We start from the raw sequence: 8,850 nt of genomic DNA, 5'->3' as shown, positions 1-8,850 counted from the left end.
CTATGGAAACTTGATCAACCAGCATTCAGTAAAGACAACACGAATATCTCCTCCATTGCTTCTCCTACTTATTAGAAGGATGAGTTCTTGCAGTTTTATGGTCATTAGATTGATTTATCTTTTCAGTTTTCAGTGAGTGCCATTCAAATAAATATAAAAGATGAATCTCCCTCACCTCTCTCCCTTTTCTCTCTCTAGACAAAGTTGTCATATCTGCATAGTGACAAACATTGCATGAACACTGAAAGAAAAAAAGAAAACACAAGAAACCAGTTATTCACATTGTCCAGGACACTCAGAATTTGGAAAAAAGTATTTACATATTGATGAACATTGAATAGTAATGATTAAAAAGCCTTCCACTGGGGTTCAAAAATTAACTTCATAAATATTAGATTGAACATCTTTGGAAGAGTATTTGATAATTTGGAGACTCTCCAGAGGAATCCAACAAAGATGGTAGAGGGTATATGGTAATAGTTGAAGCAAATTGAGTTATTTAGCCTGGATAAAAAGTGCCTAGCTCAGTGCTTCTCATATAAGAGGCACTTGATCCTACTTATTGTTGATTATTTGAAAAAAAAAAAAGAAAAATGTAGACCGGATATGAAAAATGGATCCAAGTATTTGAAGAGCTGTTACAAGCAAAAAACAAAATTTAGTTATGACACCAGAAGAATAAGAACAAAGTCTTCTTTCACTGATAAAAATACAATCATTTTATAATTTAGTAGATGACCTATGTGAGTCACCGTAGTTAATCATGTCCTCTCCTCCCTAGACTTACAAGATATTTTCACATTATATTTTATATAAATAGTATTTTTCCAATTATATGCAAAAATAGTTTTCAACATTTATTTTTATAAGATTTTGGAGTTCCAATTATTTTTTATCCCTCCTTCTTTCCCCTCCTGCATGCCCAACATGGCAATCTGATATAGGTTACACATGCACAATCACGTTAAACATATTTCCACATTAGTCATCACATCTTCATTTGAAGCTTTCCAGTTTCAGAGGACTTAACCTGAGTTCAGGCTTGATTAACCTTGTTTTCAATGTTCTAGGTTCACATCCTTAATTAAAGCATTTAGTTACATTCTATTTATTTTTTTCCTGGTTCTATTTATATGACTGAATTGGTCAATGTGACAGACATGCTTGATGTACACTTCCTAGTTACTGTGAGGACAAGACTTGAGAAAAACAAAAAAAGAAAAAAAGGAACACCAGTTATTTGGGGTCTCTCAAAGTTGTATGTTTTCCTTAGTAGTAATGAGATACCCACATTCTTCAAAAGACTCTACAGTTATCTATTGTTATGGTGTATCAACAATAGATTGTAAGGTAATAAATTAAAGGCCCAGATTTCTTAACAAAGCTCACTTTTCAAGAAGGTAAATCAGAACTTCATATACCCTCCCTCTTCAATACACTCAGGCAATTGTTGTGGTTTTTTTGGCTTCATATGTATCAATCTATTAGATTTGAAATCAGTTCCAACAGTGTCAAGCAACCCCTACTGCCATATTTATTTAGAGAGACAATGCTTTTGGATTGGGCAGAAGTTAAACAAAATTGGATTGGTTTTTGTATTGTCAGACATCCATTCTTTAGAAAAGGAACATGGCCCAGTTCCTTTATCTGGCCTTTGGTTTTATTTTAAATTAATGTTTATGCACATGAAATAGGATCTTGACAGGCTTCTGGCTCTACAAGCTCACATCCCTATTTCCTTCCTTCCTTCCTTCTCTCCTTCCTTTCTTCCCTCCCTCCCTCCTTCCCTCCTCCCTCCTTCCTTCCTTCCTTCCTTCCTTCCTTCCTTCCTTCCTTCCTTCCTTCCTTCCTTCCTTCCTTCCTTCCTTCCTTCCTTCCTTCCTTCCTTCCTTCTGTAGCTTTTGTAATTTTCTCCTTCTTCTCTCTTTTTCTTCATTTAAACACCTATTATTTGTAGTTCTTCATGACATCTGCCAGTGATAGGTATACTAAGATTATAGATACGGATTTTTAAGGGGACAAAGACATCATCCCATAATATAACTCCCTCCCCCCTTTTTTACATTTGAGGAAATTGAGTACCAGAGAGGATAAGTTGCTTGCACAAGATTATGCAGGTAGTAAACAAACAGCATGCAATTTTACCACAGGATATTAGCAATTAAAAAATAGTTTAAATAAGGCACAAGTCCTAATTTCTTGAAGCTTACAGTCATTTGGAGTAGGCTGAGGGAAATAAACACACATATTACAATGTATAAACATTTCTCGTCTGTAGTGTTGTCTCAGTTTCAATGTTTTTTCCTTCCTTATGTCTCTAATTGAGTGTCCTAAGTAAAAAAAAAAAAATGATTTTAATACTTTTGACCTTGCCTTATTCTTTTGCACTTCTTTCCTTACTAGTATCTGTTTGCTTCTCTAGGTTACTGCCTCCTACTTTCAATTTCTCCATTAGCTTTCGTTATGCCCTGGACCTTGCTTTTTTCCTAAACTGGCTCCTACCTTTCTTTTCCAATCTCACTTGTTTTAGCTCTCTACCTTCTGCCCTTTCATTCTCTCTCCATGATCTATTGCTATTTATTCAGTCTGTATTTATTGAGCACATAGTTAGTATGGCTGTGCGCATAGTCCCAAAGGAGACACAAAGTTGCATAAGGCATAGTTCATACTCTCAAGGAGCTGATAATCTCGTGGGCAGTTCATGGGTAGACACAGGGTCAACATGACAAAGTCAGAAATGAAAGAATCATCTTCTTTCTTTCAGTGCTCCTCTCTCCAGAAACCTAGTTATCTGCTACACTGCTTTAACTATCCACTGAAACACAGCTCTACCTACAGTCAGAGAAGGAAGGCCCAATTTATAAATTGTGGTGGTGTACAAAAAGCATGAAAACACAAGTGGATTTTTATAGAGCCTCATGTGCCCTTGAAAAGCCATGCAGAACAGGTAATATTTCCTCTTTTAAAATCCAAGATTCATATGAAATTTATGTCTTTAAAACAATGGTAACAACACATTTCAAAAATCATGAGCTTAAAAAATCATAAAAATACAAACATTTCACATACATAGAATAGAGAAAGAGGATTCTGTTTGAAATCCTGATTCTCCATTATATACAATGCTCTTATACTATACATTAAGTTTAACACAATAATGCCAGCATTGCCTTTCCTATCCATGTCATATTGTGAATTTCCTTCTTTACCCTTCTATGGATTAAAAACAAATCTTTCTTGTTGATCACTTTAATTTATTTTATACTTTTTTTTTCTCATGTGCTTATAAGCACTTTCCTATTCTACCCTCATATCCTCTGACTCCTTCCCCCTCACTTCCACAAAAGTGGAAAGCATTGAAACAAATAATGAAAATAAAAAAAAGCACACATTTCCAAATTAGTAAAATCTAAGAGTGTGTAACTGACTCTAGTCTCCTTGCCAAGGGATGGCAAGAATTACTACCCAAGATGCACTCTTTGATCCAGTGACACTGGCCTGCTAGCCATTTCCCAAACAAGGAACTCTACCTCTCAGTTCTGGGCATTTCTATTTGTCTCTCATACCTGGAATGTTCTGTTTCTCTGCACCAACTACTCACCTATCTGGATTTAAGTCCCAGCTAAAGTCCCACCTTCTACAGATAGTCTCCCTAGCCCAATTTTAATTCTAGTATTCTCTCTCTGTTAATTAGTCTCTATTTCTCATACACACATCCTTAAATATAGACACACATATATACATACATACATATGCACAATATTATGTACTTATATGTATGCATGTCATATATATACCCATATACACACTGATATATACACATACATACACATATACCCACAATACAAAATTCAGGAATATCTTATGTCCTTTTCCAATCATTAAAAGTACAAAACAATTTAAATATTAAAAAAAAATACAAGCATGTTCACTTGATACAAAGGATATAAAAAGATTGTAATATATGTGCATGTATGTGTGTATCCATATTTATGTATGCATATATATTTGTGTGTGTATGTGGGTTTCAGTAGATGGAGAGCTGGGCCTGGAGTCATGAAGACCTGAGTTCCAATTCAGCCTCAGACAGTAACTGTGTGACTTTGGCTAAGTCATTGAAACCTGTTTGTTTCAGTTTCCTCATCTTTAAAAATGAGTTGGAGAAGGAAATGACAAACAACTCAAGTATCTTTGCCAAGAAATCCCCAAAAGGGGGATGAAAAGTCTGACATGACTGAAAAATGAATAAAAACCATGGGTTTAATGCACACATAAATACATACATACATATAGTATATATTACCATTAGATGTCCCCCTTTAGTCCTTAGGAGAAGGACTATTTTTTTGACTCTTTGTAACTCTGGTGCTTAGCAAAGTGCCTGGCATATAGTAGGTACTTAAGAAATGTTTTTTGAGTGAATTTGTATAGATAAAGCCTCCAACCCGGGAAAGACTGGGTTCAAGTACTGCCGCTTCCATATCCTGATTGTGTAACTCTGGGAAAATCACTTAATTTTCATGTGTTCTGGACAACTGTCTGAATCTGTAAGTCAGGCCTGCACAACCTAAGTTTAGGAGGGCTTATGACCCCCAGGTCGCTTGTAGCACACCCAAGGATTTCAGGTGGACTCCATGAAAAGTGTAGAGGAAAATATCTTTTCTTTTGTATGTAGACAAAATCCTTTGTATGCTCCACATGGCCTGTGGATTGTAAGCAGTCTTCCAGCTGCAGGTTGTGCAGGCCTGCTACAAGTTTTAAAGAAAGTATAGACCTGAGTTTAGTAACTTGGGAATTCCTGAAACTAATGAATAACAGCTATGGTCCCAGTTCCCTGACATTGCCCCCAAATGAGCAAATGACTATATTATTAATGATAATTGCCATGTGCATTATGTTTTCTTATTTATAAAGAACTTTATGAATATTATCCAATTGGATAATCACAAAAATCCTGGGACTTAGGAGCTATTAAAGATAAAGAAACTGGGGAAGATAGAGGGTGAGTGCCTCACCCAGGGATCACACAGCTAGTAAGTGTTGGAGGCTAAATTTGAACTCAGGTCTTCATGACTTCAGCTTCAGTAATCTATCTTTTGTTCCACCTGGCTTTATCACAATGAAAGAATCTGAATTATGTATTGGTCTTTGTAATGGGAATGCAGATTTGGAAGATCTTCCCTGCCCCTAGGCTAAAGTGCACCTGAAGTCTGGGGTGGGAGGCTTGTTTTTCAGTAGATACTTCTTGATTGGCCAGTGAGTCAATAAGGTTGTTACATTCTCTGAGCCAGGGGAAGGCTATATAAGCCCTGATGTATAGCTTTGTTTTTGGGGGCTCACTTTGAGAAGTGTTCTGTGATTTGATCTATATTCTGGGAAGCCGTTGTCCAGGGCGCCCCCCCCCCCTTTGAAAAATCCAGATGTGGAAACCCAGATGTTGACTGGGTATGGATGTAATGGTTGGACAGTTTGGAAATCTGTCTACTTGATCTGTTTCTGTCTTGATAATTCTGCCTATATACTTTGAAGTTTGGGGTGCTGACCTTTTCCCCTGAACGAGGTAAATGATATATGTCTGACTGATTAAAGTAAGCTTGTTAACCCATTTTGAGTTGCTTTCCTTTATCAAAGCATATCCAAGAACCTGTGCTAGCAGCCACCCTGGGAACGCTGGGGTGCTTGCCGCTACAGTCTTCTATGTGCTTTTTCTTATTTGATCCTCTCAACAACCCTGAGATATACGTAGGGCCAGTTCAATTATCAGTGTAAAGCCTTGATATCTTTGTTATGTGAGAACACATATCAGCCAACCAATCATAGGCTTTAAAATGTTTGTAAAAATCCTTTGAACTAGAGAAATAAATGATTTTTTGCACACAAATCATTTTAGATATGTAAGAAATGTTGTTGATGTTCTAAGAGTTTGTTATAAAGTATTAAACAGTTTGAGAAAGAATTTGCTACAGAAAATCAAGCAAATGTAGTTTTCAGGTAAAACATTTTAGGAGGAGTTACCTAGGGGAGGAGAGGCCTTGGCTTCTGTCTTGACCAGGTGTCATATCTTGAAGATGGAGTCAAGTGCTTTTGATTAAAGGAGAACCTTGTAATTCAGAGCATTTTGTGCTTTCCATTTTCTGAATGGTTCCCTAGGAGCCTCTCCAGATCAACTAATTGTAATGTTTACAATCTGAACCAAGGGTGGACTGGATGTAAATTCATAGCTCTACATAAAGAAGATAAGAGTTTCTGAGGGAGAAACTGCAAGGATCCTCCAAAGGAAACTCTAGGTTATTCCAAAAATGAGAGAGAAAGACTTCTAAAACTAGGAGTTCTGATTTAAACTTTCTAGTAATGCTTGCTTAACTTTAATCCATTTTTTCCCTGAAATCTATGATTTTATAAGATTGTATCGCAGACGTTTTTTAGGAAGTTTGGAGAATGCCATGTACCAACCATTTTTTATTGTACTATTTCCAGAAATTAGTGAAGGAAGTTTAATTAAGTCCATTCTTGTTACAGGCCAGTTATTTCTGGGTGTGTTGCTAAGTATCTGAGCCTGGATTTTATCCCCAGGTCATCCCGACACTGGAGCCAGTGCTCTTACTCGCTGAGCCACCTGCCCCCCCCCCCCCTAAGCAATTGGGGTTAAGTAAATTGCTCAAGGTTACACGGCCAGGTGTTTCTGGGTGGGTGCTAAGTGTCTGAGTCTGGATTCGATTCCCCAGGTTATCCCGACACTGGGGCTGGTGCTCTTACTTGCTGTGCTACCTGGCCTCCCTGATTAAGTTCATTCTTAACATAATCTTGGTGGGAAAACACACTGTTGGGGCTTAAGTCATACCACTAGAAAGACACTGTAAGTCTCTCAGGAGGTAGCTTGAAACCCTAAAAGGGAAATGTATGAGAATAGGAATTGTGATAAGTACTCTCAGAGTGCTAGGAGTTAAATCACTCTTTTATAGGGAAGAAAGTTGAAGATCATAAAATGTAAATGACTTGGTCAAGGTGATATAGGTAGTGACTATCAGAGCTAGAACTAAATTCTTCTCTCTCAATCTGGTGCAGTTTATACTATTACATTCTGCCTCTTTCCCAAGGAATGACTCTAGGCGGTATCCATTCAGGAAGATTTGGAGCCATAAAGACAGACACATGGACCCTTAGAAAAAGGATACCTAAGTGTGTCTTTTATATGATTATGTAGTGGGCAAGCCTTGATTAGTGAAAGTTCCAAAGAGAGGAATAAGTATTATTAGTCCTTATTTGGATTGAAAGGTTAAAGCAATTAATTTTATGCAGTTCAGTGAAGAAAAGGCTAAGGAGATATATAATCACCTGCAAAGAACTGAAGATTATGAGGAACAGGGAAGGAGAAGAGTCATTCAGTGTAGTACAAGGCAAACTCAGGAAAAATGAAGACACCCAAATTGGAATGAATATGAGGATCATTTAGCTAATGTGCCTCTTACATAAGGGGAAGGATTTAGTGGTGGCAATTATCCCCATGGGTGGGGGTGGGAGGGGGTGGGACCTATCTCAAAGAGCTACTATGCAAGTTAGACAATGATAGATTTAGGTTATCATTCTATAACTACTGAGTACCTACCTATGGGTAGGGCCTGCAATTTTTAATTCACTGAACAGTGTGATTGTGAGTTTTTTTGACCATTTACCTTAAAAATAGTTCTTTTCCTTAATGTAATGGAAACTAAAAATATGGGTAAGGATAGACAATGAGAGGAAGAGATTTCAAAAATAACATCATGGCCAGACAGAGAAGTATGAAGAATTATGTCTTGTGCCAAAAATAATGATCCTAAGATAATATTCATATTAAATTAAACTAGTCAGGTAAGAATTCACTATTCCCCAAGGGAAAAAAAAAAAATAGCTGCCTGGTATACTGAATAGGGGATTACACTTGGAGTTACAAGAAACCTGTGTTCAAATCCCACCTCAGATATTTACAGGCTGTGTGACCCTGGGAAGGTCATTTCAAACCTCTCAGCCTCAATTTCTTCATCTGTAAAAAGGAGTCCATAGGGACCGAGTACCTAAGAGTATACCTACATTGAGTAGTTGTGACATGAATGTGTATTTAGTAAAGGATGTAGAAAAGAAGCAGTCAGATTTCCAGAATGAGAAACAGGGGAGAGAATCATGAAAATCAAGAGAAAAGACATCTAGGAGGAATGCATGGTCGACAGTATATCACGGTGTGATGTGTCAGCCAAGTCATTGGAATGTATTCAGCTCCAACCAAGTACACTGAGGATGCAACAAAATGCAAAGTACATGGCATTACTCTCAAGGAGTCCACAGTCTAATGGGCAAGATTACATCCAAAAAACAACCACATACATACCAAATATATTCAGGGTAAATGGGGGTAATCTTAGAGGAGAGACACTGGTAGGAGGAAGTGGTTAGGGGTGACACTAAGGAAGATCTTTTGTTGAAGGTGCAAATTATATTGAGCTTTGAAAGAATCCAGAGAAAGTGGGAGGCAGAGGTGAGGAGAGAGAGCATTCCAGGAATATGAAATAGCTTATGAAAAGGCATAGAAAGGAACTTCTTGTATGTGAGATCCAAATGAAGTCACTGTCACTGGATCTAGTATCATTGTGTCATCATTGGTTGCAAAAAAGTTTTTTAGAGGGAAGTTGATTAGTGTCCACACTGGTATACAAAATGTCTCATGGTGATTGATGTGCAATTTGTCAACACTGATGACTCTAGAATTTATGCTATTGATCTCACTGCATTTGTAAGCAGATAAATTTAGTCATAATTCCTGGGACTGATTTAAAATGTCCCAGCTTGAAGGACCCTTGGAACAAGCATCTTTTT

Source organism: Petaurus breviceps, unplaced genomic scaffold, assembly GCF_028583685.1.
Source record: "Petaurus breviceps papuanus isolate PSGF00001 unplaced genomic scaffold, PetGlider_PUasm1.0 139, whole genome shotgun sequence".
In the NCBI taxonomy this organism is placed as follows: Eukaryota; Metazoa; Chordata; class Mammalia; order Diprotodontia; family Petauridae; genus Petaurus; species Petaurus breviceps.
Note: the sequence above shows the minus strand (reverse complement) of the source record.